The sequence below is a fragment of the Chionomys nivalis genome, chromosome 21 (assembly GCF_950005125.1).
Source record: "Chionomys nivalis chromosome 21, mChiNiv1.1, whole genome shotgun sequence".
In the NCBI taxonomy this organism is placed as follows: Eukaryota; Metazoa; Chordata; class Mammalia; order Rodentia; family Cricetidae; genus Chionomys; species Chionomys nivalis.
In genome coordinates, this window is record NC_080106.1 from 6,147,501 (window position 1) to 6,155,000 (window position 7,500).

At 63.0% G+C, this 7,500-nt stretch overlaps 4 non-coding genes across 4 annotated transcripts; all 4 read left to right on the forward strand.

Moving 5' to 3' along the window:
* Positions 1–475: 475 nt before the first annotated feature.
* Positions 476–594, forward strand: LOC130864116 (5S ribosomal RNA). Its single transcript, XR_009055822.1, has one exon. It is a non-coding gene; the product is annotated as a 5S ribosomal RNA (ribosomal RNA).
* Positions 595–3,404: 2,810 nt separating this feature from the next.
* Positions 3,405–3,523, forward strand: LOC130864188 (5S ribosomal RNA). The gene has a single exon (XR_009055890.1). It is a non-coding gene; the product is annotated as a 5S ribosomal RNA (ribosomal RNA).
* Positions 3,524–4,039: 516 nt separating this feature from the next.
* On the forward strand, positions 4,040–4,158 carry LOC130864117 (5S ribosomal RNA). Its single transcript, XR_009055823.1, has one exon. It is a non-coding gene; the product is annotated as a 5S ribosomal RNA (ribosomal RNA).
* Positions 4,159–6,958: 2,800 nt separating this feature from the next.
* Positions 6,959–7,077, forward strand: LOC130864119 (5S ribosomal RNA). Its single transcript, XR_009055824.1, has one exon. It is a non-coding gene; the product is annotated as a 5S ribosomal RNA (ribosomal RNA).
* The last annotated feature ends 423 nt before the right edge of the window (positions 7,078–7,500 follow it).

Here is a 7,500-nt window from a genome sequence, read left to right on the forward strand (position 1 = left end):
TTCGCGACCGCGGGCCGATGGCCAGCCCGGACCAGGACACCACCAGGACAATCCGCACCCCGGAAAGAGGGCGCACCTCTCACAAGGTTCCAAATCCACCCACCGCTCAGAGCCCTCAGGCACGCAGGAAACCCACCCACGAGGGAAAACACCCGAGTGGGGAAGGAATACCAGGACCACTGAAGGAAGTTAAGACTCACTCGCACGGTAGAGGCTGTCTTGAGTGGCTGGCCTGCGGCTCAGGCTAGCCTTGAACCCTGTTCAAGTGCGATCCTGGGCCAGCCCCTCATGCCACCCAACGCCACCCCACCCCACCCCAGCCCGACCCCAGCCCCACCATCACCCCTACCCCGTCGGCCTCGGACTCGGCCTCGGACGGGGACTAAGGAGGGCGTGGGGGCGGGCGGGCGTGCAGGAGCGCAGGCCAGCGTTGCAGCAGCCGGCTCTTGGGGCACGACAGCGACAACACACCGCCGTCTACGGCCATACCACCCTGAACGCGCCCGATCTCGTCTGATCTCGGAAGCTAAGCAGGGTCGGGCCTGGTTAGTACTTGGATGGGAGACCGCCTGGGAATACCGGGTGCTGTAGGCTTTTTTTTGTTTTTTCCTTCTCCTCTTTGGCCCCTTTTGGCCTTCGCGACCGCGGGCCGATGGCCAGCCCGGACCAGGACACCACCAGGACAATCCGCACCCCGGAAAGAGGGCGCACCTCTCACAAGGTTCCAAATCCACCCACCGCTCAGAGCCCTCAGGCACGCAGGAAACCCACCCACGAGGGGAAACACCCGAGTGGGGAAGGAATGCCAGGACCACTGAAGGAAGTGAAGACTCACTCGCTGCGTGGGGTGGGTGTCACGGGTGGGAGCTGGACGGGCACTGGCAGGCCCTCGGGAGCCGGAGCGAGGGGCGAAGGACGAGGGACGAGGGGCGAGGGGCGCCTGGCATAGCAGCCCCGCACAGCACAACACTGTGTATGCATTCAGGAAGAGATCGCCACGCCCCCTCCACGCAATGCACGCGGTGGACGCGGTCTAAGAGCAAGCAGGCTCCACCCACCCACTCCCGGGGATGGGGTGTGCGCCCACCTGCGTGCCTGTGTGCCTGCTTGCCTGTGTGTAATGTGCAATGTGCGTGCTTATGTGAGAAGCCCCATGTGGGTGCACGTGTCTTCGTGTAGGTCTCATTAGGCTCCTTTATGTTTGTGTGTGTGTGTTGTGCGTGCATGCTTGTGCGTGCGTATGCGTGTCTGGGGTTTTGCCTGCTTTTGTCTCTGCTCGGGAGTGTGTGCATTCTTGCATGATTGTGTGTGCTGTGCGTGCGTGCGTGCCCGTGTGGATGTACGTCTGGGTGTCCACGTGCTTGCGTGTCTATCTGTAGGCTCCGATCGCGTGCGTGCTTACACGCGTGCTTGAGTGTGTTTCGAGTGTGTGTGTATGCTTGTGCGCCGGCCCGAGTGCCTAGGGGCATGCGCGCGTGCACGAGGGGCAGCTCCCACGCACGGGTGCCCTCTAGGGCTCGCTCGGCTGGTGGGCTTGTCCCCGGTGGGATGGGATGCCAGATATCAACAGTTGGTTGCCTCCTGAACCCAACCTGAGAGGCCAAGGCCTGGGCGCAGGGATGGAATCTGTGAGATGGAGGCCAACCACCGAGGTCCAAGATGGGCATGGAGTCAAGAAGCTGGACGCTCAGGCGCTGTTCCACCTAAGCCCTCCGGTGGAACTATCTATCTATCTATCTATCTATCTATCTATCTATCTATCTATCTATCTATCACCCAGAGCCAAGCCGAGAGGTCTGTGCTGTGCTGTGCTGTGCTGTCCTGTGCTGTGCTGTGCTGACAGTTTCAGATGCCAGTCGACAGCATCCTTATGACAGTCCAGGCTCAGGAAGGTCCTGCTCAGCCCCAGAGGTGGGTGCAGAAGGAACAGACGTGCCTTCTTGACTCTTCCTTGATGGAAGGAGCGGTAGGTGGGGGATGCCGGGTGGCCCGTTGGAAATAAGGATACATAGCCCAAGAGAGTTCTGGCCCGGGACCTGCCCCCGCCGCCACCGTCCACGAGCAGAGAGCGCCAAGACTCAGTTCCAAGTTCCCTCGGCCCCACCGGTCGGCCCAGGAGCATCTTCCACGCTGGACAGCCTGCCTTTTTCTCTTCTCCCCCACGCGCAGGGCGGGCGTACCGCCCACATCACGGGGAGGCATCTTCAATGGGGGACTGGATGGCCCCGCTGGCTGACGATAGGGGATAGGGGTGGGACTGGGGGTGGGGGTGGACTTGGGGCAGAACTGGAATCTTGGGAGCTGGCATTCCAAGTTCCAAAGAGAGAACCCAAGGTTTCTCTGGACGGCGAGGAAGCACACGCGCGCGCGCGCACAGGCACACAGTCTCTTAGAGAGACCCAATCCCAGGCTTTCTAGATTCTCCAGGAGGAGGGGCTTACTCTGGGGAGCGGAGGAAGAGGAGCAGGAGCAGGAGCGGGGGGGGGGGGGGGGGACAGGTAGAGGAAGAGGTGGAGGAGGAGGAGGATTAGGAGGAAACTACAGTTCCCCAATGATGAGAGACTAGCGCCTAGCCACTACCAGACCCGTCGAGACACCACCGTAGGTAGGGCACCAGCAAGACAGTGTCTGGAAGGATGCCCCAAGCGATCCGACCGCTTTGCCTGAGCCTATCTGGGCACCTCCCCGGCGAACTCCTCATGCCACCCCATCCCAGTCCCACCCCATCCCCACCATCATCCCTTCCCGGGCGCCGCCCATGTCCCCGGACCCAACCGCCACGCCTCCACCAGAGGGGACACAAGTGGCCCGCGGGACGACAGAGGCCAGGAGCTGGCTCTCTACCTGGCAACAGTCCCCAGGTGGAGGGAGAGTCGGGGTCCAAAGCCGACCCGTGCCTCGAAGTCCCTGAGGCCCTGTCAAAGCCGACACCCGTGGATACCCCACCGAGGGAGGCCGAGGGCGGGCAAGGGAGGAGCCAGCTTGCGGGCCAACAAACCTGCCAGGGGCACGGTTGGGGCGCGGTGAGGGTGCCCGATGATGAGGAACGGGAGACGAGGGAGACAAGGTCGGTGGGTAGGGCTGGCTGGCGACTGCTGCTGGCCCTGGAGCCCGGCTCCGAGCCGGGGCAGAGGGCTGAGGAGGGCCTAGCTGGCAGGCTGGCTGGCGGGCGGCTTGGAGGGGCTCGTCCGTCCGTGCGTCCGTCCGTCCTTCCTTCCTTCCTTCCTTCCTTCCTTCCTTCCTTCCTTCCTTCCTTCCTTCCTTACTTCCGGACTCGGACTCCGGAGGGCGAAGGTGCGTGGGGGCGTGGGGGCGTGGGGGCGTGGGTGCGGGCTGGCGTGCAGGAGCGCAGGCCAGCGTTGCAGCAGCCGGCTCTTGGGGCACGACAGCGACAACACACCTCCGTCTACGGCCATACCGCCCTGAACGCGCCCGATCTCGTCTGATCTCGGAAGCTAAGCAGGGTCGGGCCTGGTTAGTACTTGGATGGGAGACCGCCTGGGAATACCGGGTGCTGTAGGCTTTTTTTTTTTTTTCCTTCTCCTCTTTTGGCCCCTTTTGGCCTTCGCGACCGCGGGCCGATGGCCAGCCCGGACCAGGACACCACCAGGACAATCCGCACCCCGGAAAGAGGGCGCACCTCTCACAAGGTTCCAAATCCACCCACCGCTCAGAGCCCTCAGGCACGCAGGAAACCCACCCACGAGGGAAAACACCCGAGTGGGGAAGGAATACCAGGACCACTGAAGGAAGTTAAGACTCACTCGCACGGTAGAGGCTGTCTTGAGTGGCTGGCCTGCGGCTCAGGCTAGCCTTGAACCCTGTTCAAGTGCGATCCTGGGCCAGCCCCTCATGCCACCCAACGCCACCCCACCCCACCCCAGCCCGACCCCAGCCCCACCATCACCCCTACCCCGTCGGCCTCGGACTCGGCCTCGGACGGGGACTAAGGAGGGCGTGGGGGCGGGCGGGCGTGCAGGAGCGCAGGCCAGCGTTGCAGCAGCCGGCTCTTGGGGCACGACAGCGACAACACACCTCCGTCTACGGCCATACCACCCTGAACGCGCCCGATCTCGTCTGATCTCGGAAGCTAAGCAGGGTCGGGCCTGGTTAGTACTTGGATGGGAGACCGCCTGGGAATACCGGGTGCTGTAGGCTTTTTTTTGTTTTTTCCTTCTCCTCTTTGGCCCCTTTTGGCCTTCGCGACCGCGGGCCGATGGCCAGCCCGGACCAGGACACCACCAGGACAATCCGCACCCCGGAAAGAGGGCGCACCTCTCACAAGGTTCCAAATCCACCCACCGCTCAGAGCCCTCAGGCACGCAGGAAACCCACCCACGAGGGGAAACACCCGAGTGGGGAAGGAATGCCAGGACCACTGAAGGAAGTGAAGACTCACTCGCTGCGTGGGGTGGGTGTCACGGGTGGGAGCTGGACGGGCACTGGCAGGCCCTCGGGAGCCGGAGCGAGGGGCGAAGGACGAGGGACGAGGGGCGAGGGGCGCCTGGCATAGCAGCCCCGCACAGCACAACACTGTGTATGCATTCAGGAAGAGATCGCCACGCCCCCTCCACGCAATGCACGCGGTGGACGCGGTCTAAGAGCAAGCAGGCTCCACCCACCCACTCCCGGGGATGGGGTGTGCGCCCACCTGCGTGCCTGTGTGCCTGCTTGCCTGTGTGTAATGTGCAATGTGCGTGCTTATGTGAGAAGCCCCATGTGGGTGCACGTGTCTTCGTGTAGGTCTCATTAGGCTCCTTTGTGTTTGTGTGTGTGTGTTGTGCGTGCATGCTTGTGCGTGCGTATGCGTGTCTGGGGTTTTGCCTGCTTTTGTCTCTGCTCGGGAGTGTGTGCATTCTTGCATGATTGTGTGTGCTGTGCGTGCGTGCGTGCCCGTGTGGATGTACGTCTGGGTGTCCACGTGCTTGCGTGTCTATCTGTAGGCTCCGATCGCGTGCGTGCTTACACGCGTGCTTGAGTGTGTTTCGAGTGTGTGTGTATGCTTGTGCGCCGGCCCGAGTGCCTAGGGGCATGCGCGCGTGCACGAGGGGCAGCTCCCACGCACGGGTGCCCTCTAGGGCTCGCTCGGCTGGTGGGCTTGTCCCCGGTGGGATGGGATGCCAGATATCAACAGTTGGTTGCCTCCTGAACCCAACCTGAGAGGCCAAGGCCTGGGCGCAGGGATGGAATCTGTGAGATGGAGGCCAACCACCGAGGTCCAAGATGGGCATGGAGTCAAGAAGCTGGACGCTCAGGCGCTGTTCCACCTAAGCCCTCCGGTGGAACTATCTATCTATCTATCTATCTATCTATCTATCTATCTATCTATCTATCACCCAGAGCCAAGCCGAGAGGTCTGTGCTGTGCTGTGCTGTGCTGTCCTGTGCTGTGCTGTGCTGACAGTTTCAGATGCCAGTCGACAGCATCCTTATGACAGTCCAGGCTCAGGAAGGTCCTGCTCAGCCCCAGAGGTGGGTGCAGAAGGAACAGACGTGCCTTCTTGACTCTTCCTTGATGGAAGGAGCGGTAGGTGGGGGATGCCGGGTGGCCCGTTGGAAATAAGGATACATAGCCCAAGAGAGTTCTGGCCCGGGACCTGCCCCCGCCGCCACCGTCCACGAGCAGAGAGCGCCAAGACCCAGTTCCAAGTTCCCTCGGCCCCACCGGTCGGCCCAGGAGCATCTTCCACGCTGGACAGCCTGCCTTTTTCTCTTCTCCCCCACGCGCAGGGCGGGCGTACCGCCCACATCACGGGGAGGCATCTTCAATGGGGGACTGGATGGCCCCGCTGGCTGACGATAGGGGATAGGGGTGGGACTGGGGGTGGGGGTGGACTTGGGGCAGAACTGGAATCTTGGGAGCTGGCATTCCAAGTTCCAAAGAGAGAACCCAAGGTTTCTCTGGACGGCGAGGAAGCACACGCGCGCGCGCGCACAGGCACACAGTCTCTTAGAGAGACCCAATCCCAGGCTTTCTAGATTCTCCAGGAGGAGGGGCTTACTCTGGGGAGCGGAGGAAGAGGAGCAGGAGCAGGAGCGGGGGGGGGGGACAGGTAGAGGAAGAGGTGGAGGAGGAGGAGGATTAGGAGGAAACTACAGTTCCCCAATGATGAGAGACTAGCGCCTAGCCACTACCAGACCCGTCGAGACACCACCGTAGGTAGGGCACCAGCAAGACAGTGTCTGGAAGGATGCCCCAAGCGATCCGACCGCTTTGCCTGAGCCTATCTGGGCACCTCCCCGGCGAACTCCTCATGCCACCCCATCCCAGTCCCACCCCATCCCCACCATCATCCCTTCCCGGGCGCCGCCCATGTCCCCGGACCCAACCGCCACGCCTCCACCAGAGGGGACACAAGTGGCCCGCGGGACGACAGAGGCCAGGAGCTGGCTCTCTACCTGGCAACAGTCCCCAGGTGGAGGGAGAGTCGGGGTCCAAAGCCGACCCGTGCCTCGAAGTCCCTGAGGCCCTGTCAAAGCCGACACCCGTGGATACCCCACCGAGGGAGGCCGAGGGCGGGCAAGGGAGGAGCCAGCTTGCGGGCCAACAAACCTGCCAGGGGCACGGTTGGGGCGCGGTGAGGGTGCCCGATGATGAGGAACGGGAGACGAGGGAGACAAGGTCGGTGGGTAGGGCTGGCTGGCGACTGCTGCTGGCCCTGGAGCCCGGCTCCGAGCCGGGGCAGAGGGCTGAGGAGGGCCTAGCTGGCAGGCTGGCTGGCGGGCGGCTTGGAGGGGCTCGTCCGTCCGTGCGTCCGTCCGTCCTTCCTTCCTTCCTTCCTTCCTTCCTTCCTTCCTTCCTTCCTTCCTTCCTTCCTTCCTTCCTTACTTCCGGACTCGGACTCCGGAGGGCGAAGGTGCGTGGGGGCGTGGGGGCGTGGGTGCGGGCTGGCGTGCAGGAGCGCAGGCCAGCGTTGCAGCAGCCGGCTCTTGGGGCACGACAGCGACAACACACCTCCGTCTACGGCCATACCACCCTGAACGCGCCCGATCTCGTCTGATCTCGGAAGCTAAGCAGGGTCGGGCCTGGTTAGTACTTGGATGGGAGACCGCCTGGGAATACCGGGTGCTGTAGGCTTTTTTTTTTTTTCCTTCTCCTCTTTTGGCCCCTTTTGGCCTTCGCGACCGCGGGCCGATGGCCAGCCCGGACCAGGACACCACCAGGACAATCCGCACCCCGGAAAGAGGGCGCACCTCTCACAAGGTTCCAAATCCACCCACCGCTCAGAGCCCTCAGGCACGCAGGAAACCCACCCACGAGGGAAAACACCCGAGTGGGGAAGGAATACCAGGACCACTGAAGGAAGTTAAGACTCACTCGCACGGTAGAGGCTGTCTTGAGTGGCTGGCCTGCGGCTCAGGCTAGCCTTGAACCCTGTTCAAGTGCGATCCTGGGCCAGCCCCTCATGCCACCCAACGCCACCCCACCCCACCCCAGCCCGACCCCAGCCCCACCATCACCCCTACCCCGTCGGCCTCGGACTCGGCCTCGGACGGGGAC